This window comes from Bos taurus, chromosome 10, assembly GCF_002263795.3.
Source record: "Bos taurus isolate L1 Dominette 01449 registration number 42190680 breed Hereford chromosome 10, ARS-UCD2.0, whole genome shotgun sequence".
Taxonomy (NCBI): Eukaryota; Metazoa; Chordata; class Mammalia; order Artiodactyla; family Bovidae; genus Bos; species Bos taurus.
In genome coordinates this window covers 45,399,343-45,420,790 of record NC_037337.1, presented here as the reverse complement: position 1 = coordinate 45,420,790, position 21,448 = coordinate 45,399,343, and the positions used below count along the sequence as shown (strand labels likewise).

The window sequence follows — 21,448 nt, the reverse complement described above, 5'->3', positions numbered from 1 at the left end:
ATTCCCATTAGGTTTAGCTCTTTTTCTAAGGTGACAAGCTTTTTAAAGAAGAGACTAACAAAGAAACAGGTTTGTTTTGTTTTAAATAACAGGACTAGTGTTCACACACCCAGGAGTAAATCTTTTTACCAGAGCTTCTCTTGAGATGTGAGTCTTGGGGATCAATTGTAAATTGCATAAAATGTATAAAATCATTTGATACCAAAGGGCTGTTGCCAAATGCTTACTAGCTTTTAAGTCCGAAGTGGACACTGAACAAAGGTCTGACATGCTATCTGTAGTTGGTGAGACAAATTGACAAGCCCTTGATCCAGTCTAATCTTTTTTTTTTACAAGAAGTAATTCTTATGGTGATTTTCACAATATTCCCCCAAACATTTTAATGTTGTTCTGAACTGTTTTCATTTATTGAGGTATAGTTGATTCATGAGGTAGAGAGGCGTTTATACGCACCTTTGGACCAAGAGCTCCTCTACCAGGTCATGTTCTAGGAAAAGGAGGGATCTGGATCCTTAAAACAGTCTTTGTTTTAAGCTGTGTTATGCTGTGCTTTGTATTCAGAATGAGAGAAAGTAAACTATACTTCCTCCTACATTTTCTACCCCACTATTAGCAACTACTTTTTCCCCCTGATGTTTTTTAAAATTACATTTTTAAAAATGATTTAAAAAGTGATGCTTTGATCCTTGGATATGACACCAAAAGCACAGGGCAAAAAAAGAAAAAATAGATAAATTGAATTTCATGAAATTAAAACATTTTGCTCATCAAAAGACACTATCAAGATAATGAAAAAAGACAACTCACAAAATGGGAAAAATATTTGCAAATAATATACCTGATAATTAATATCCAGAGTATATAAAAACTCCTGCATCTCAACAATAGCAACAACCAAAAGAACGGAACAACCAAATTCAGAGTAAAAGGACTTCCCTGGCAGTCCAGTGATTAAGACTGTGCTCCCATTGCAGGGGTCATGGTTTCAATCCCTGGTCAGGGAAGATCCTACGTGCTGCATGGGGTGGCCAAAAAGCAAACAAACAAGAAAAGCAACAATCAAAACTGAGCAAAGGACTTGAATAGATGTTTTGCCACCTGACCAATAAGCACTTGAAAAGATGCTCAGCATAATTAATAAGAGAAATACAAATCAAAGCCACAGTGATATACCACTTCATACCCCACTAGAATGACTGTACTTTTAAAATGAAAATAAGTGTTGGAGAGGGTGTGGAGAAGTTGGGACCTTTGTGGACCGCAGGTGAGAACATACAGTGTTGCAGCCTTTGTGGAAAACAGTTTGGTGGTCCCTCAAAAAGGTAAACATAGAATTAACAAGTGATCTAGGAATTCTGTTCTTAGGTAGGTATGCACCCAAAAGAATTGAAAACAGATATTTAAACAAAACTTGTACACAGGAATATTCATAGCAGCATTATTCACAATAGCCAAAAGATGAAAACAATCCAGTGTCCATCAGCAGATGAATATATAAACAAAATGTGGTATATACTTACAGTGGAATAGCAATAGAAAGGAATGAAATTATGATACATGTTACAATGTGTGTAAGCCTTGACGATATTTTGCCAAGTGAAATAAGCCAGACAGAAAAAAGTAAATGTATTATTTCACTTAGATGAGGTATCTAGAATAGGCAAATTTATAGAAACCAAAAGGAGAGAATAGAGTTACTAGGAGCTAGGGGGCAGAGGGAATACAAGTTACAGCGTTTCTGTTTCAGTTGATGAAAAAGTTTTGAAAATAATAGTGATGATGGTTCCTATCACGAAGTAACAGCTTTTTATTGTTGGCAATTTGGGAATCAAAGAAAAAGGAGAAATCCTAAATTGCAAAGAAGAAAGTCATAAATCATCCAGAGATAAAGCCACTATTATAATTATGTTATGTTATTCATATACTTCTTTTAACAAATTGGTGCCCATCTCTCTATATTTGTAGTCTTTTTTGTTTATAGAGGAAAATACCATGAGCATTTTCCTGTAACATTAAATGGTCTGCTATAACATTTTAAATAGCTACACATTATTCCATGTTAAGGATGTATCATGATTGATTTAGGTAAGTTGTTGTTCATTTGTTGTTCAGTTGCTAAGACATGTCCAACTTTTTGTGACCCCCATGGATTGCAGCACGCCAGGCTTCCACATCCTTCACTGTCTCCCCAAATTTGCTCAAACTCATGTCCATTGAGTCACTGATGCCATCCAACCATCTCATCCTCTGTCTTCCTCTTCTCCTCTTGCCCTCAATCTTTCCCAGTATCAGGGTCTTTTCTAAGGAGTCTGCTCTTGTGGCCAGACTATTGGAGCTTCAGCTTTAGCATCAGTCCTTCCAGTGAGTATTCGGGGTTGATTTCCTTTAGGATAGACTGGTTTGATCTTCTTGAAGTCCAAGAGATTCTCGTGAGTCTTCTCCAGCACCACAGTTCAAAAGCATCAATTCTTTGGGGCTCAGCCTTCTTTATGGTCCAACTCTCACATCCATACATGACTACTGGAAAAAACCATAGCTTTGACTATATGGACCTTTGTCAGCAAAGAGTTGTCTCTGCTTTTTAAAATGCTGTCTAGGTTTGTCATAGCTTTACTTCCAGGGAGCAAGCATTTTTTAATTTCATGGCTGCAGTCACCATCTGCAGTGATTTTGGAGCCCAAGAAAATAAAATCTGTCACTGTTTCCACTTTTTCCCCATCTATTTGCCATGAAGTGATGGGACCAGATGCCATGATCTTCTTTGAATGTTGAGTTTTAAGCCAGTTTTTAAGCCAGCTCTCCTTTTTCACTTTCATCAAGAGGCCCTTTAGTTCCTCTTCACTTTCTGCCATTAGAGTGGTATCATCTGCATATTCTCTTGTTGTTCATATTTCTCCTAGAAGTCTTGATTCCAGCTTGTGATTCATCCAGCCTAGCATTTCGCATGGTGTATTCTGCATGTAAGTTAAATAAACAGGGTGACAGTATACAGCCATAACGTATTCCTTTCCTAATTTTGAACCAGTCCGTTGTTCCATGTCTGGTTCTGTTTGCTTCTTGACCTACATACAGGTCTCTCAGGAGACAGCTAAGGTGGTCTGGTATTCCCATCTCTTTAAGAATTTTCCACAGTTTGTTGTGATCCACATAGTCAAAGGCTTTAGTGTAGTCAATGAAGCAGAAGTAGATTTTTTAATTCCCTTGCTTTTTCTGTAATCCAGCGGATGTTCACAGTTGGATCAAACCCATGTCTCCTGTGTCTCTTGCATTGGCAGACGGGTTCCTTACCACTAGCACTACCTGGGAAGCCCAAGACATGAGAATTTGCAGCTCTTTAAGAACTGAGCTTCATTTCTCGTGTCATCAATAAAATACTCGTAGACAAAGGGAACACAGTTTCCTTTGCAAAGGGTCCCTTTGCATGGCCCTCCCTATGCAAAGGTTCTGAATCCACAGATTCAACCGAGCATGAAACAAAAATCTTCAGAAAAAAAAAAATTCTGAAAAGCAAAACTTGAATTTGCCACTCACTGGGAACTGCTAGCATTTTATTTACAACTGTTTACATTGCTTTTACATTGTATTAAGTATTATAAGTACTCTAGTGATGATTTAATATATATGAAAGGATGTACATTGGTTATATGCAAATATTGTGCTATTTTATATTAGGGACTTGAGTATTCTCAGATTTTAGTACTGGGCAAGGGGTAGGAGGTATTCTAGAACCAATCCCCTGCAGATACTGAGGGATGACTGTATGTGTTTCATGATAACCTTGCAGCTTGGGACTTTTGAGTTTCTATCTCCTGTTCTTTTTTCTATTTCTATCCTCTTGGTGCCTTTTGCTTACTTTGACATTTTCTTTTTGCTTCTTGCCTCTTCTGCTCCATATATTTTTCTCTTTGCCACCAATATGCAGTTTTTATTGCTGCTTCTATTTATTTTCTGGTAGAGAGAGGTCAAACATAAAATCAATGAGCTGCTTCTCAGCCAAAAATAAACCTGTAAGTGTTGATGTCTTTCACTCCAGTCCACAATTTTATTCTCAAGTACAGTACATGGACTATTTAGTGTCTTACACCTGGAAATGTGAGCTACTGAGAACCAAAAAAGTATATCCTCATCTTGCGAGACAACATAGTTAAAAATACAGGCTCTAGTTTAGAGCCAGACTGATTTGGACTCAGATCCTGGCTTTGCATCTTGTTTAGCTATGTTACATTGGAACAAATTGCTCTAAGCTTCCATTTCTTCATCTGTACAATGGGAATGATAATATTTTGGGGGTTGTTGAGAGGATTAAATATAAGATAATACATGGAAGGCTCTTAAACACAGTAAGTGGGAACTATTATCTTGAAAGCCATCAAGCCTTCACAGAAATAATGTACACGCCACCTCCCCCACCAAAAATTTAAAAAAAAATCAAAGAAAGCAACAAAGCATTTAACCCATTTTATGTGGGACTAAGCATCCTTTTGTATCATTTAGGATTTGGGAAGCCTCTTCAACAAAGTTAGGAGATTAAATTGGAGTCTAAATCTTAATTCAATGGGCATATTCAGTATGTGATGATGGTTAAGGTCTAGGATACTACTGATGGTTCATCTCATAGATGGGAGGGGAAGATGGATACTTATTGCCAAACTTACAACAGATTTTGTCTGACAGCAGGACATAAGTAAAAGGCAAGAATTTGAACTGACTGCGGTTTTGATTGGTTGGAGAAATTCAGATATTTGCTTTTAAATATGAACCCAATGTAATAAAAACATGTTGGGTTTCTACAGTGTTTAACCCTAAGGTGATTTTGAAGAAGTAGAATTTTAACTTTAAGTGAAGCATCAGAAATTTAAGACCCCCTTTCCTTGTATTTGTTGCTCAGAAAGAAAATCTAAATCTTTATACTACATTTTAATACCATAAATTTGTGCACACTTCATTGATTTTTCTTCATGTTAAGAGAAAAAATATTTCTGATGTGTTAAATAAACCTTTGGAGATAAATTAGCAGCATGACTTAATTTACCCATTGCTGTCAGTCACCTTCAGTTCAGTTCAGTTCAGTTCAGTCGCTCAGTCATGTCCAACTCTTTGTGACCCCATGAATCACAGCACGCTAGGCCTCCCTGTCCATCACCAACTCCCGGAGTTCACTCAAACTCATATCCATCGAGTCGGTGATGCCATCCAGCCATCTCATCCTCTGTCGTCCCCTTCTCCTCCTGCCCCCAATCCCTCCCAGCATCAGAGTCTTTTCCAGTGAGTCAACTCTTCGCATGAGGTGGCCAAAGTACTGGAGTTTCAGCTTTAGCATCATTCCTTCCAAAGAAATCCCAGGGCTGATCTCCTTCAGAATGGACTGGTTGGATCTCCTTGCAGTCCAAGGGACTCTCAAGAGTCTTCTCCAACACCACAGTTCAAAAGCATCAATTCTTCGGCACTCAGCTTTCTTCATAGTCCAACTCTCACATCCATACATGACCACAGGAAAAACCATAGCCTTGACTAGACGGACCTATGTTGGCAAAGTAATGTCTCTGCTTTTGAGTATGCTATCTAGGTTACTTCCAAGGAGTAAGCGTCTTTTAATTTCATGGCTGCAGTCACCATCTGCAGTGGTTTTGGAGCCCAGAAAAATAAAGTCTGACACTGTTTCCCCATCTATTTCCCATGAAGTGATGGGACCAGATGCCATGATCTTAGTTTTCTGACTGTTGAGCTTTAAGCCAACTCTCTCACTCTGCTCTTTCACTTTCATCAAGAGGCTCTTCAGTTCCTCTTCACTTTCTGCCATAGGGTGGTGTCATCTGCATATCTGAGATTATTGATATTTCTCTCGGCAATCTTGATTCCAGCTTGTGCTTCTTCCAGCCCAGCGTTTCTCATGATGTACTCTGCATATAAGTTAAATAAGCAGGGTGACAATATATAGCCTTGATGTACTCCTTTTCCTATTTGGAACCAGTCTTTTGTTCCATGTCCAGTTCTAACTGTTGCTTCCTGACCTGCATATAGGTTTCTCAAGAGGCAGGTCAGGTGGTCTGGTATTCCCATCTTTTTCAGAATGTTCCACAGTTTATTGTGATCCACACAGTCAAAGGCTTTGGCATAGTCAATAAAGCAGAAATAGATGGTCACCTTCAGACAACAGCAGAAAACAAAACAAATACCATAAACTGATTATTGTTGGTAAGGATGTTGTCACTTAGGCTTTCCAGCACTTCTTTCCTGAGCTCTAACCTGTGTGCACATGCACTCATGCTGCTGGAAATTTGGTGAACCACACTGGGTTGGTAATCAGAAAATAACTGGAATTTTTAAGAAAGTAGTTGAGGAGTTCCTATACCCCTTGTCATCCCATCAATCAAAGGTGAGATCTGGTGCCTATCCAAACCCTGCCTTGATGGATTGAACCAGTATTGGGGTTATTCATCCTGTTTAGCAGTTACTGAGTACCTACTAAGTATTTATGTAGGTAAAGGGAAAAAATGTAGATATCACCTCTTCTAATATAGCATCATTGGGATTTTGACAGGGTAGCACAGGTTATTTTTCATTTTTTACATGCAAATGTAGCGGCTCGGTAGGGCTCCCCTGGTGGGTCAGATGGTAAAGAATCCACCCACAATGTGGGAGACCTGGGTTCAATCCCTGGGTCAGGAAAATTCCCCTGGAGAAGGGAATGGCAACCCATTCCAGTATCCTTGCCTGGAGGATTCCATGGAGAGAGGAGCCTGGTGGGCTGTAGTCCACAGTCCACGGGGTCGCAAAGAATCCGCCACGACTGAGCGACTTACACACACACACACACACACACACACACACTCACTCAGTAGAACCAATTTGACAGTTCAGAAACAAGCCCTAACTTATACACAAACTAAGGGAAATGGAAACGGGTTTTTAGTAATATAGGTATTGGGGAAACCCTCTGTGAGGAGAAAAAAAAAATTGATTCACAGACCTATCTTATACTCTCTAAGTTTACGTAAAGGTATACATATCTGTAATTGACACGTTGTATACTTTAAATGTCTGAAAATTTTACTTGTCAATTATATATTGATTTTTTAAAATAATTCTAAAATAAAATAATTTCCAAAATAGAAAAAATAAGTTCTATGTGTACATCTATGTGTATATAAATACACATATATATTCAAGATTCTTAGATATGTGTTTTTTTTTAACTTTTATAAAGTCCTTCAGTTAAATTAATACATAAGTAAATATCCAAATTTCTAGATGAAAAGGCTTAGCATAAATGGAAGAAATCACAAAGATTGATGGATTTGTTATGTTAGAAATGTAAAACCTTCACTAAATCAACAACTTCGCCTAACGCTAGTCCTATTTACTTTCAAATGAGCCAGAATTAAAAGAAATTTATACCTTGACATATTTTTGCCATATAATGCCAAAAAGACAGCTTTGGTTCCAAAATTTGTGGAGTTTTTTTTTTTTTCACGTTTGATTTGTATATGGGAGCTCATATTCAGGAAATTTTATAATTGAAGTACCGTCAAATAAATAATGTGTAAATAAGCCCACCAAACAACATGTGTTAAAAGTTCTATGAATGATATAGCTACTAATAATGATATTATTGATATTCTACTAATAAAAAACTAAGATCATGGCATCTGGTCCCATCACTTCATGGCAGATAGATGGGGAAACAATGGAAACAGTGAGAGACTTTATTTCCTTGGGCTCCAAAATCACTATGGATGGTGACTGCAGCCATGAAATTAAAAGACACTTGCTCCTTGGAAGAAAAGCCATGACAAACCTAGACAGTGTATTAAAAAGCAGAGACATTACTTTATCGACAAAAGTCTATATAGTCAAAGCTTTGGTTTATCCAGTAGTCATGTATGGATCAGAGAAGGCAATGGCATCCCACTGTAGTACTCTTGCCTGGAAAATCCCATGGATGGAGGAGCCTGGTAGGCTACAATCCATGGGGTCGCTGAGGGTCAGACACGACTGAGCGACTTCACTTTCACTTTTCACTTTTATGCATTGGAGAAGGAAATGGCAACCCACTCCAGTGTTCTTGCCTGGAGAATCCCAGGGACGGTGGAGCCTGGTGGGCTACTGTCTATAGGGTCACACAGTCGGACACGACTGAAGTGACTTGGCAGCAGCGTATGGATGGGAGAGTTGGACCATAAAGAAAGCTGAGCACCAAAGAATTGATGCTTTCGAACTGTGGTGCTGGAGAAGACTCCTCAGAGTCCCTTGGACAGCAAGGAGATCAAACCAGTCAATTCTAAAGGAAGTCAGTCCTGAATATTCATTGGAAGGACTGATGCTGAAGCTGAAGCTCCAATATTTTGGCCACCTGATGTGAAGAACGGACTCATTGGAAAAGACTCTGATGCTGGGAAAGATTGAAGGCAGGAGAAGGGGATGACAGAGGATGAGATGGTTGGATGGTATCACCAACTCGATGGACATGAGTTTGAGTAAACTCCAGGAGTTGGTAATGGACAGGGAGGCCTGGCACGCTGCAGTCCATGCGGTTGCAAAAAGTCAGACATGACTGAGTGACTGGACTGAACTGAATGATGTAGCAGATGCCATATAATCAAGAACTGAAAGAGATCACATTTGGCTAAGTTACAGAGCTGAGTTCATTTTCAGCTTCTTTTGAAAGGGTTACTCTGGGTGAGGTAGCTGAGCAGACCGCAGCAGCTCTTCTGCAGCCTAGTTATTTTTAACTAGGAGACCAGGTAACTGCAGTAGGTACCTGTTGTTATAATGGATTAGTTAGGAGCAGTGAGCCATTGCTTAGCTTCTTTTCAGTTAAGGGAGGGAGTGCCCAGCCAGTTTAATCACTAGCATTGGAGGGGAAAGAATGTAACGGGAGCTTTTAAGAGGACTATATGAGAAGGACCTATGACCTAAAGGTCTATAAGCTGCTTTGGTAGTGATAACTGAGAGTGAAGGCCTGGTTAAAAGTTTTGTCACCTGTGTTCTCCAGACATCAACACTATAGTTTTCTACAGATGCTCCCATCTCAGGGAGGAAGTGGAAACTGGTTTCTATTCACATATTATGTGTTAGCTCTCTCACCTTACTCTCTGATTAACCACTGCCATCACCACAACCCCACCATCCTCAGCTCTCTGCGTGCTAGAATTTCGGTTATTCAAATTAAAAAAAAAATTATAACATGCAGTCTTAGAACTCAGTCACTGTCCATCATTATACCCCATATTACATGAGACACTGAAAGTCTATACAGAATACACACCATTCCTGTTCCTAGACAGGGCTTCTATCTGGGTATATCAGATGCCTGTAGTCTTGAGGAGCTACTACATGTACATTCAACAATAACTTCAAGCCAATTTTTAAAAAAATTATTACTAATCTTTAAGGAACCCCTTGTATCCTTAGGCAGGTTAGAGTATTCTTTACCTACTCTTGTTATTTCTCTGATCTCTTACATTGCTAGAGGCTGGTGATAATGTCCTCAGTTTTATATTAAGAGTTCTGTCCCTTGATTCTAAATTATATGCTTCCCGGAATCAGAGACTGAAAATTATACAACCCCACTTCTCCACCCCAAACACATACAAATAGTACAATGTTTTGAATAAATAGTTTTTTGTAGGATTAGAAACCATTATGGGGTTTGAGTTGCCTGTGACTTAAATTTCTTAGCAGTGTCCAGGACGTCCCACTATCCTGGACACTGTATGCAAGCCAAAAGGCAATAAAATTGGTAGAGGAGCCATCAAGTTGTTAATGAGTCATAAATTACCTCTTACTCATTATATTGTAAAAGGAAACTCGAGTTACAAAAGACAGTCTGGTTGTTCTAGCACCATCTAGAGGAAGGCATAGAAATGGTTAACAGATTTTACAACGGCACCATATCAGTTCATTTAATATCAGTTCATATCAGTCCAAATACACATCCTTCCTATCTCTCCTTGTGCACTAAATATGTCATGATATAATAAGGTATAATTCATTTGGCCATTCAGCCAAACTTTACTCTCTTTTTATCAGCTCCTGGCTGATAGCATGTTACCTTTTTGTGTGTTTATCTGTTCCAGCTGGGTTGTAAGATAGGATAGGGCTTAAAAAAAAAAATGGATGTGGGATCTGTCAGTTGTGGTATGCAGGCTCTTAATTATGGCATATGGGACCTAGTTCCTTGACCAGGGATTGAACCTGCACCCCTTGCATGGGAGCACAGAGTCTCAGCCACTGGACCACCAGGGAAGTCCCTATAACTTATTTTAATCTATTAGTACACTAATCAGTAATTAACAAGAATTTTTTTAGCATGAAATATTAGACTTTTTCAGATCTTCTTCCTGCTGTTCGACACGTAGCCTCAGCTTATTATCACATGGTTTCACTCTTCCTTACGTGTGCCAAGCTCATCCCAGATCCTCTTAAAAGTTAGAAAATCCTACCTATTCTTCTCTGATCTGTCTATACCACAGTATGTGTGCTGCTGCTGCTGCTGCTAAGTCGCTTCAGTCGTGTCCAACTCTGTGCGACCCCATAGACGGCAGCCCACCAGGCTCCCCCGTCCCTGGGATTCTCCAGGCAAGAACACTGGAGTGGGTTGCCATTTCCTTCTCCAATGCATGAAAGTGAAAAGTGAAAGTGAAGTCGCTGTCATGTCTGACTCAGCGACCCCATGGACTGCAGCCCACCAGGTTCCTCTGTCCATGGGAGTTTCCAGGCAAGAGTACTGGAGTGGGGTGCCTTCGCCTTCTCCAACAGTATGTGTAGCATATTTTTTAAAATAATGATTTGATATATATTCATTTTCCCTCCCCCTAAACAGGGTAAAATTTTCAGTTAAGGTTTGAATCTCCACTAGCACTTGGCATAATGATGAAGTATAATAAGTAATGTATATTTGCTGGCTCATTGCATGAAAGCAGTGTTTGAGGCATATTCATCTGAGAGCAGTTTACTGGCTGGATTGACAGAAAGAATTAAAGATTGGAGTTAGGAGCATAATTCAGTCTGTTAGAATAATCTGGAGGTAAGTTAATGAGGACTTGGTTCTGATGGTTGTGGTTGGGGATAGGGAAGAAGATATTATTCAGAGAGAGTTCAAAGGCAGAATAGACAGGCCATGGTGACTGGCTTGTATCCAGATGCCACAGAAAGCCAGCTGTGCTTCCTCTTTTTATTGCCTTTTCATTTTGCCCCAGATTTCCTGCTTTCTTCAGAGATCATCAGTTGCCTCTCTTTAGGGTCCTGAATTCTCATAACTTAGAATTCCAACGGGGCAAGTGGATCCCCACAAGGCAAAACTGACAATAGTCATAGAACTAGCTGGTCCCCAAGTTTCTGTCGCCCAGCATGAAGATGGCTGCAGCTTAGTTAACATCTCCATGAAAAGGCAGAAGTAAAAGAATGCTTGGGTTGTATGCCTTAAGTCAGCAGTTTTTAAACTTTAGACTTAGGACTCCTTTTCATCCTTAATAATTAGTAAGGAACTCTAAGAGCTTTTGTTTAGTATGTATTGATAGTATCATTATTGACATTTGCCATGGTAGAAATTAAAACAGAATCTGTTAAAATATATTTATTAATCTATTTTAAAATAACAATAATAAACCTGTTACATGTTAACATATTTATGAAAAAATAATTACAGTTTCTAAAACAAAAATTTAGTAAAAACAGTAGTAGTATTTTACATTTTTACAAATCTTTTTAATGTCTTGCTTAATAGGAGACAATCTGGATTCTGATATGTACTTCTGTATCCAATCTGTCAAAATATCATGTCATACCTCCTCTGGAAAACTCTTATGTACACTCAGGATAGAATGAAAATAAAAATCCAAATTTGTCTTAGTATTATTATGAAAATAGTTTTGAGTCTGCAAACCCCTTGAAACTGTCTTTGGGACTGTCAGACATCCCTGAACCATACTTTGAGAATCCATACCTTAAGCAATGCTTTTTAGTTTCTCTGTCTAAGAGAGTCTTAAAGATGTATGTTTCATTTTATAGACATGTGTAAGCATTCTTGGCATCTATATTGAGACCCTCATTACCTATTAGTAGAAAAAACATACTTAAAAGTGGAATAAAAACAAGTCTTCAATTTAAAAAATTTTTGTTTATTGGACATTGATCATACACCCCATACTGCTTTCAAAGCTCATGACAAATTAATTGTAGAGAGTTACCAAAAATGATTTTGTCTGACTAACTGATTCCTTTGGCTAATATCAATAGAATTTTTCCCCATGGACTTTGCATTGCAAATATAACAGATAGAATCATGGAATTAATGCATGTGGAGTGTATATGGCCATGAAGTCAGGTAAGAACACCATAGGGCCTGATAATAGAGTTATATTAGTATTAACTCCTTGATTTCCTCATCTAAAGTAGATTATAAGAAGAAAGTTGGATGTGATAGAGAGCTTGGAAATATGGAAATGACTACTACTGCAAAAGGTAGACATGTTGGGCTTCCCTGGTGGTCCAGTGGGTGGAAGTCCACCTGCCAATGCTAATCCAGTAAAAGCAAAACACAAAACTCAACTGAGAAGTCTGGTCTCAATGAACAGAGTCTTGAACCCTTAATATTTCAGTAACCTTTAAAGGGACATTCCTTTACCACACCACAAGATAATCATATCTAGAATAATGTCCCTGAGTCATGAAGAAAAATATTAAAATATACTTCATATATTGAATCCTCAATTTATGAATGGCTTTTCTTCCAAAGTTAATTTAACTTTCAAAAACATTTATTTATAGGAGCAGCTAAGTAATTATTATTTTGGGTCCCAATCTTATCTATTCAACAAAGAACCTTTGAGTGCTTAATGTCAATAGAAATGTTTCGGTTAGCTCTCATTTATAGCTTTGTTTCAGTGAAGGAATACACTAAGGCCAAAGCCTGGGCATATATACTGTTTCCCTCCGGCCTCCATTATTTGTCGTATAAGATGCTGCTATCACAGTCTGCAATTACAGTCCAAGTGCCGAATTCAGTCCACTGCCAATTTTTGTAATTTCACTGAAACACAGCCATAACCCGTTCATTTGTGTATTGTTTGTGACTGTGCTACAAGAATTGAGAAGTTAGCATAGAGACTGTGTGGCCTGCAAAGGCTAAAATAATTTGCTGTGGGTTCCTGACATTAAAGGTTTATAAACCGCTCGTCTACACATCCTGGCTTGCCCTGATCTCTGACCTCATTTCTTCCCACTCTTCTTACCCCACTTCAGTCTCATCCCACTTTGCTCTTCCTGAAAACACGCCAAGCACGTTCTCATTACAGTGCCTTGGCACCTGCTTTCTCCTCTGCTTCAAATGTCCCTCCGTCTAACTTCCTCATGCTCACACTCTCAGGTTTCTCTGCTTGCATGTCATCTTCTCAATGTTTCTCTGCTTGCATGTCATCTTCTCAGTGAGGCTTCTCTTGACTGCCTATTGTAAAATAGCAACATCCCATTCCTCGCATTCTTTATTCTTTTGCTCCTGTTTCATTTTTCTCTGTAGGGCTTACACTATCTAACATATATTTACTTGTTCTCTGTCTCCCATCACTTGAATATAAATTGTATAAGAGCAAGAGCTGTCAATTCTGTGCATTGCTATATCCCAGATACTCTGTGCCAAAGTAGATATTCATTTGTTGAAGGGAGCGAGGGATGTAGGTAGGAGGCAAAGGGAGATTTGCATGTTAATCTGGACTTCCCTGGTGGCTCAGATGGTAAACATCTACCTACAGTGTGGGAGACCTGGGTTCAATCCCTGTGTTGGGAAGATCTCCTGGAGAAGGAAATGGCAACCCACTCCAGTATTCTTGCCTGGAAAATCCCAAGGACGGAGGAGCCTGGTAAGCTACAGTCCATGGGGTCCACAAAGAGTCGGACACGACTGAGCGACTTCACTTTCACTTCTGTCCTTTATAGTTGTTGGCAAATTGGGATTGAAACAAGATTTAAAAGCAGCATATAGCTACATACTTCTGTTTCCATTTGAAAACTCGAGGCTACTGGCAAACTCAATCTCATGTGACCTCTTGCCCCAACCTCTTTTTTCAGTGCCATGAGAGCAAACAGCTGTCCTTGTTTATCTTTGTTCTCCATACTAGTCCAGTGTAGGCTCTTAATATTTTCTCCCAGCCCAGAAATGGACCTTGGTATCTTCTTAGTTGGTTTTTTTTTTTATATATATAACTTCAATACTTCCCATAATGCCTGGCAAGTAATAGAAGCTCAGTAAATATTTACTCCATGAAGGAATAAGTTAAATTAATTCTTTGTCAACTTAGGATAAAATACTATCATAGGTTTTCTGTTGTTGTATAACAAATTATCCCCAAAATGTAAGGATCTAAAACTTAAAACTTTCTGTGGGTCAGCAATTCAAGAATGGCTTAAGTAGCTGGTTCTGTCTCAAGGTTGCTCGTGAAATTGTAGTCAGAATGTCAGCTGGACTGCTATCATCTGAAAGCTTATTTGAGGATCACTTCCAAGTTGGCTCACTCACAGGGCTGTTAGCAGAAGGCCTCAGTCTCTGGCCTCATGCACCTCTCCATAGGATAGGCTATTTCAGTGTCCTTATGACACAGTAGGTAACTTCCTCAAGAGAAGTAATCCAAGAAGAAAAACATTGCCTTTTATCATCTAGTCTGAGAAGGCTACGTCCACCACATTCTTGTTTGTTATAAGCAGGTAGCTAAATGTAACCCACACTCAACGTGAAGGGAATTAGACCTCTCTTTTTTTTCCACATGATATATATTTTTTTAATTGGAGGAAAATTGCTTTACAGTGATGGTTTCTGCCATACAACAATGAAAAGCAGCCATAATTATACATATATCACCTTCCTCTAGAGCCTCTCCCTCATGCCTCTCCCTCATGCCACCCAATAGAGCATCACAGAGCATCTCTCTGGACTCCCTGTAGCAGCTTCTCACCCGCTGTCTACTTTACGCATGGTAGTGTATGATCCCACTCTTTCCCCAGTGTGTCCACAAGTCCATTCCCTGTATCTACATCTCCATTCCTTCCCTGCAGATAGGTTCATGAATAACATTTTTTCTAGATTCCATATATATGCATTAATATATGATACATGTTTTTCTCTTTCTGACTTCACTCTGTATAACAGGCTTTTAGGTTCATCCACCTCGCTAGATAGAACTGATTCAGATTTGTTCTTTTTTATGGCTGAGTAATGTTCCATTGTATATATGTACCACATCTTCTTTATCCATTCATCTGTCGATGGACACCTAGGTTGCTTCCATGTCCTAGCTATTGTAAATAGTGCTGTTGTGAACATTGAGTTACATGTTATACTTCTCCTTTCTGAAGGGAAGAATATCAAAGAATTTGTGGTCATATTTTAAAACTTCCACAGTTACTTTGATACTCCGAATTGAATAAAGAGACATTTCCCATTGACAGGAAGTGAGACAGGGTTTCAGAGAAGTGTTATCCTGCCACTTATTTGCCCTTTTCAAGTATATTATTGCCTGTGTGCTTTCCTAAAGGGAAAAACATTTTTGAAATAGTCCTACCAAAATTAATTACTATTTTTACCTTTTTTTGAATAGGTAACACATGTATATGGCACAAAAATTCAACAGTAAAATGAATATACAATGAAAAACAAGTTTCTTTCCCCTGAATTCCAGCCACCCAGTTGCCCTCTGTAGGGAAAACCACTAATACTAGTTTATTCATCCTTTAAGAGACCTTCCGTGCACTTAGGAACAGATATTTATATGCTTGTTTGTTTTTTACACAGTGGTAGCATACTGTAATTGCTGTTCTGTATCTTGCTTTTTTTTTTTGCCTGTATATCTCAGACTTTGTTCCATATCAGTTTGTTTAATAGTTGCTTTGTTCTTTTTAATAGCTGCATAGTATCCCATCATGTGGATGTTCAAAAACATATTTAATTGCTTCTTCATTGAAGCACGTTTAGTTTCCCATCTTTTGCTATTGTAAACACTGCTGCTGCGAGCACCTTGTTCATTTTGTACACTGAGAATATTTGTGGATAAATACCTTCAAGTGGATTTGTTGGGTTAAAGAGTATGTGTTTTTTGAAAGATAATGCCAGATTGCCACCAGGGCTTGAACCAGCTTTATACACCCACCAACAACATATGAATTTCCTGTGCCCCTCTAGGCATAGTAACAGTAGAAACATGTAGAAAGGTTGCCAATAAATAAAGGATTATTATGCATATTTTACACTTCAGGCCTGACACTATCCCCTGGCGTATGTTGACACCAATTTTTTTTTTTTGGTTTTGAAAGTTTTTTAAATGAAGTATAGTTGATTTACAATGTTGTATCAGGTTCTTATGTATTTGGCTCTACTGGGTCTTAGTTGCAGCACATGGGATCTTCATTTTATCGTGTGAGGTCTTTGGTTGGGGCACATGGGCTCTCTAGTTGTGGCACACGGACTCTCCAGGTGCGGCACACGGACTCTCCAGGTGCGGCACATGGGCTCTCTAGGTGCAGCATGAAGGCTCAGTAGTTGCAGCATGAAAGATTGGTTGCCCTGCAGCATGGGGGATTTTAGTTCCCTGACCAGGGACCAAACCCACGTCCCCTGCACTGGAAGGCTGATTCTTAACAGGACCGCCAGGGAAGTCCCATACAATGTAGTGTTAGTTTCTGGTGTTAAAATATTGTTTGTTGATTAACCTCAGGGGAGATAGACTTTCTCTGTGGAAGTTGACTGAGTTGGTAACCATATCCCAGAGTTTTTAATTCTTTGACAGAATAGAATGCTCCTGAGAGAGAGCTTAATACCTGCTGTCAGATCAGATCAGATCAGTCACTCAGTCATGTCCGACTCTTTGCGACCCCATGAATCGCAGCACGCCAGGCCTCCCTGTCCATCACCAACTCCCGGAGTTCACTCACACTCACGTCCATCGAGTCAGTAATGCCATCCAGCCATCTCATCCTCTGTCGTCCCCTTCTCCTCCTGCCCCCAATCCCTCCCAGCATCAGAGTCTTTTCCAGTGAGTCAACTCTTCACATGAGGTGGCCAAAGTACTGGAGTTTCAGCTTTAGCATCATTCCTTCCAAAGAAATCCCAGGGCTGATCTCCTTCAGAATGGACTGGTTGGATCTCCTTGCAGTCCAAGGGACTCTCAAGAGTCTTCTCCAACTCCACACTTCAAAAGCATCAATTCTTCGGTGCTCAGCCTTCTTCACAGTCCAACTCTCACATCCATACATGACCACAGGAAAAACCATAGCCTTGACTAGACGAACCTTTGTTGGCAAAGTAATGTCTCTGCTTTTGAATATGCTATCTAGGTTGGTCATAACTTTCCTTCCAAGGAGTAGGCGTCTTTTAATTTCTTGGCTGCAGTCACCATCTGCAGTGATTTTGGAGCCCAGAAAAATAAAGTCTGACACTGTTTCCACTGTTTCCCCATCTATTTCCCATGAAGTGGTGGGACTGGATGCCATGATCTTCGTTTTCTGAATGTTGAGTTTTAAGCCAACTTTTTCACTCTCCACTTTCACCTTCATCAAGAGGCTTTTAGTTCCTCTTCACTTTTTGCCATAAGGGTGATGTCATCTGCATATCTGAGGTTATTAATATTTCTCCCGGCAGTCTTGATTCCAGCTTGTGCTTCTTCCAGCCCAGTGTTTCTCATGATGTACTCTGCATACAAGTTAAATAAACAGGGTGACAATATACAGCCTTGACGTAACTCCTTTTCCTATTTGGAACCAGTCTGTTGTTCCATGTCCAGTTCTAACTGTTGCTTCCTGACCTGCATACAAATTTCTCAAGAGGCAGATCAGGTGGTCTGGTATTCCCATCTCTTTCAGAATTTTCCACAGTTAATTGTGATCCACACAGTCAAAGGCTTTGGCATAGTCGATAAAGCAGAAATAGATGTTTTTCTGGAACTCTCTTGCTTTTTCCATGATCCAGCGGATGTTGGCAATTTGATCTCTGGTTCCTCTGCCTTTTCTAAAACCAGCTTGAACATCAGGAAGTTCACGGTTCACATATTGCTGAAGCCTGGCTTGGAGAATTTTTGAGCATTACTTTACTAGCGTGTGAGATGAGTGCAACTGTGCGGTAGTTTGAGCATTCTTTGGCATTTCCTTTCTTTGGGATTGGAATGAAAACTGACCTTTTCCAGGCTTGTGGCCACTGCTGAGTTTTCCAAATTTGCTGGATTGCTTTAATGTTTTCTTGAAGTATAACATAAATAAATGCATAAATATTAAGTACATGATTTGATGACTTTTTACATATTTATATGGCTGTGTGACCACTACCTGTATCCAGAATTAGAACATTACCAGTTCCCCTTGAGGATTCTGTCATGCCCTCTGCAGTCAATACCATCCCAAAAGGTAACCACCATTCTGATTTCTACCATTATAGATGAGTTTTCCTATCTTGAAATGTTATCACAGAGTATGTACTCTTGTTTGGCTTCTTTCACTTAACATCATGTCTGTGAGATTCATCCATTACGTGGTGTGTAGCAGTAGTTCATTCTTTAGAGCTTTATAGTATTACATTATGAATATACCATAATTTATCCATTCTACTTTTTACAGACATTTGTGTTATTTCTAGTTTGGGACTATTATGAGTGAAGCTGCTATGAAGATTCGTTTACATGTCTTTTGTTAAATATGAGTTCTTGTTTCTGAGAATTGCTGGGTCATAGATTTGTTGTTGTTGTTCATTGCTCAGTTGTGTCCAACTCTCTGTGACCCCATGGACTGCAGCATGCCAGGCTTCCCTGTCCATCACTGTCTCCCAGAGTTTGCTCAAACTCATGTCCATCGAGTCAATGATGCCATCCAACTATCTCATCCTCTGTTGCCCTCTTCTCCTCCTGTTCTCAGTCTTTCCCAGCATCAGGGTCTTTTCCAATGAGTTGGCCCTTTGCATCAGGTGGCCAAAAAAGTATTGGAGTTTCAGTATCAAAATGAGTACTTCCAATGAATATTCAGGACTGATTTCCTTTAGGACTGACTGGTTTGATCTCTTTGCTGTCCAAGGGACTCTCAAGAGTCTTCTCTAATACCGTAGTTCGAAAGCATCAATTCTTTGGAGCTCAGCCTTCTTTATGGTCCAACTGTCACATCCGTACATGACTACTGGAAAAACCGTAGCTTTGACTATACGAACCTTTGTCGGCGAAGTGATGTCTCTGCTTTTAATACACTGTCTAGATTTGTCATAGCTTTTCTTCCAAGGAGCAGGCATCTTTTAATTTCATGGTTGCAGTCACCAGCCACAGTGATCTTGGAGCCCAAGAAAATAAAGTCTGTCACTATTTTCAGTGTCAGAGGTTGGGTCATAGGGTAGATTATGTTTAGCTTTACAAGATCTGCTTAGAAATACATGAGTTTGGTAGAAATAAAATAGCTTTCCAGAGTGCTTTACCAATATATACTCCCACTCAGCTAAAATTTTTTTCTACCAGGTAAATAATATCTGAAATGACATGCCTTATATTTCTTGCCTTGTATTTTCTTTAGCTTAAGTCTTTCATCATTGGTAAGAATCCATAGGAAATAATATTTTATTAGTCATTTATACTTTTAAATGCTTGAGTTTCACAGCCTTTCACCGAATCACAGAATTTTAGAGGTCTAGTCCTGTAACAAAGGAAGATAAAGTAGCTTGCCCAGAATCATACAGTTGGTTACTAACTCAGTTGAATACAGTAGATGCTTATTCAACTCACAAAATAAACCATTACTGTATTCAAACACTAGTAAGACTCCCACTATGTATAAGAATGGAACTACTAGTAAGTTTTTCTTTTATTGACTTAAATAAAACTGCCAAATATTGCTTCAGCAAAGAAGTGTTCATTCAGGACAGACAGAGAAATGCAGTTTGGGATCTGCAGCTGTGATGAGCCACATGCAAGTCCCACTTTTATAGATGGGAAATGGAAGTTGGGGAGCTAGAGAAAACAAAGAAACCCTGATTGAGTCCTTGCCAAGAAAGAAGAGGATACATTCTTCTTCCTTTTGGGCTCTGCTGTTATCACAGGGCATAAGAACACCTTCAAGTCTTACAGTTCTACTTAGGTTTTTGCTTATTAATTTTTTGCACATCCCCCCCTCCCTTTTAATCAAGATCTTTCTCTGAAAGTATCACTGACCAAAAGTCAGTTTAGGTAGTTTGAGTAGGTTTTTGTCTCTCAGTGCCAAGAAGGACCTTTCCTGGGTGTAAGATCTCCCGCCAGAGGGAAAGTACAGATTAGAAACCTATTTGCAGTTACATCCTAGTGACAAGGGAAGGCAGAAGGGAGAATTCACAATCACTTCTTATCTAAAGTCCATATGTTATCAAGATCTTAAATATTTCAGATCATCTGAAGTGTTATGTCAAATAATCAGAGGTTTGGCAGTAAACTTACAATAGGGCTGGTCCAGGTGTCTTGGGAAAGCTGGCTCAGTGGATGTTGTTGCTTCATTTCTGGGAAATCTTCATTTTCAGATAACCAGATACTGTGAGGTCCTCAGGGTTTGCTGCTTTCTTTACTTGTATCACATGATTCCCCAAGAGTCTGTTCCTTGGAGTTAGGTGGTACAGGAGTTGGTGGTGCCTGATAGGGGCCTTTGCAATGAGGTATGAGAGAGTTCTTTCCCAGTAGATGAAATCTCCAGGTTACTGGGTGTAATGCTTACAGTCTTCACCTTCCCCAGGGTGCACTGTGAAAAAGACTGCGCTGTCAAGCGTGGTTATTTTTAATAGAAGCAGTTAGGCCTCTGCAATATTGGACTATCTCTCCTTTTATTACTTGTGGGTCAAAAGAAGCAGGAGCCAAGTGCATCGGACATCTTATTACTATCTCAAAGGGTGAGAGTTTATGACTTCTAAAAAGGGTAGATCTGAAATATGGAAGGACTAACAACAACAGTTTTAGCCAAGGTATTTGGAGGGCCTCCAACAATTTTGCAAATTGAATCTTAAAAAAAAAAAATATGTGTGTGCATGTATTTGGCTGTCAGGTCTTAATTGCAGCACAGGGATCTCTGATCTTCACTGTGGCATGCAGGGTTTAGTTGCGACACAGGGAATCTGGTTCCCTGAACAAGGATCGAACCTGGGCCCCCTGCTTTGGGAGCAAGGAGTCTTAGCCTCTGGACCACCAGGAGGCATGCATGAGTGCTCAGTTGCTCAGTTGTTGACAGCTTCATTTATGACCTCATGAACTGTAGTCCACCAGGCTCCTCTGTCTATGGGATTTCCCAGGCAAGGATACTGAAGTGGGTTGCCATGCCCTCCTCCAAGGGATCTTGCTGACCCAGGGATCGAACCCACATCTCTTGCATCTCCTGCATTGGCAGGTGGGTTCATTACCACTGGCCACCTGGGAGGCCCTAGTTAGAGAGCTAAAGGTGCTTAAAGTACTTAAATGTGTAACAATTTCTTTTCCAATGT

The 21,448-nt window shown here is 39.5% G+C and overlaps 1 protein-coding gene and 1 non-coding gene across 2 annotated transcripts in view; both read left to right on the top strand.

The window, feature by feature from the left end:
• The window catches only part of ZNF609 (zinc finger protein 609), a 201,783-nt gene that overhangs the window by 161,697 nt on the left and 18,638 nt on the right, over positions 1 to 21,448 (top strand).
• On the top strand, positions 4,934 to 5,061 carry LOC112448615 (small nucleolar RNA SNORA19). Its single transcript, XR_003036998.1, has one exon. It is a non-coding gene; the product is annotated as a small nucleolar RNA SNORA19 (small nucleolar RNA).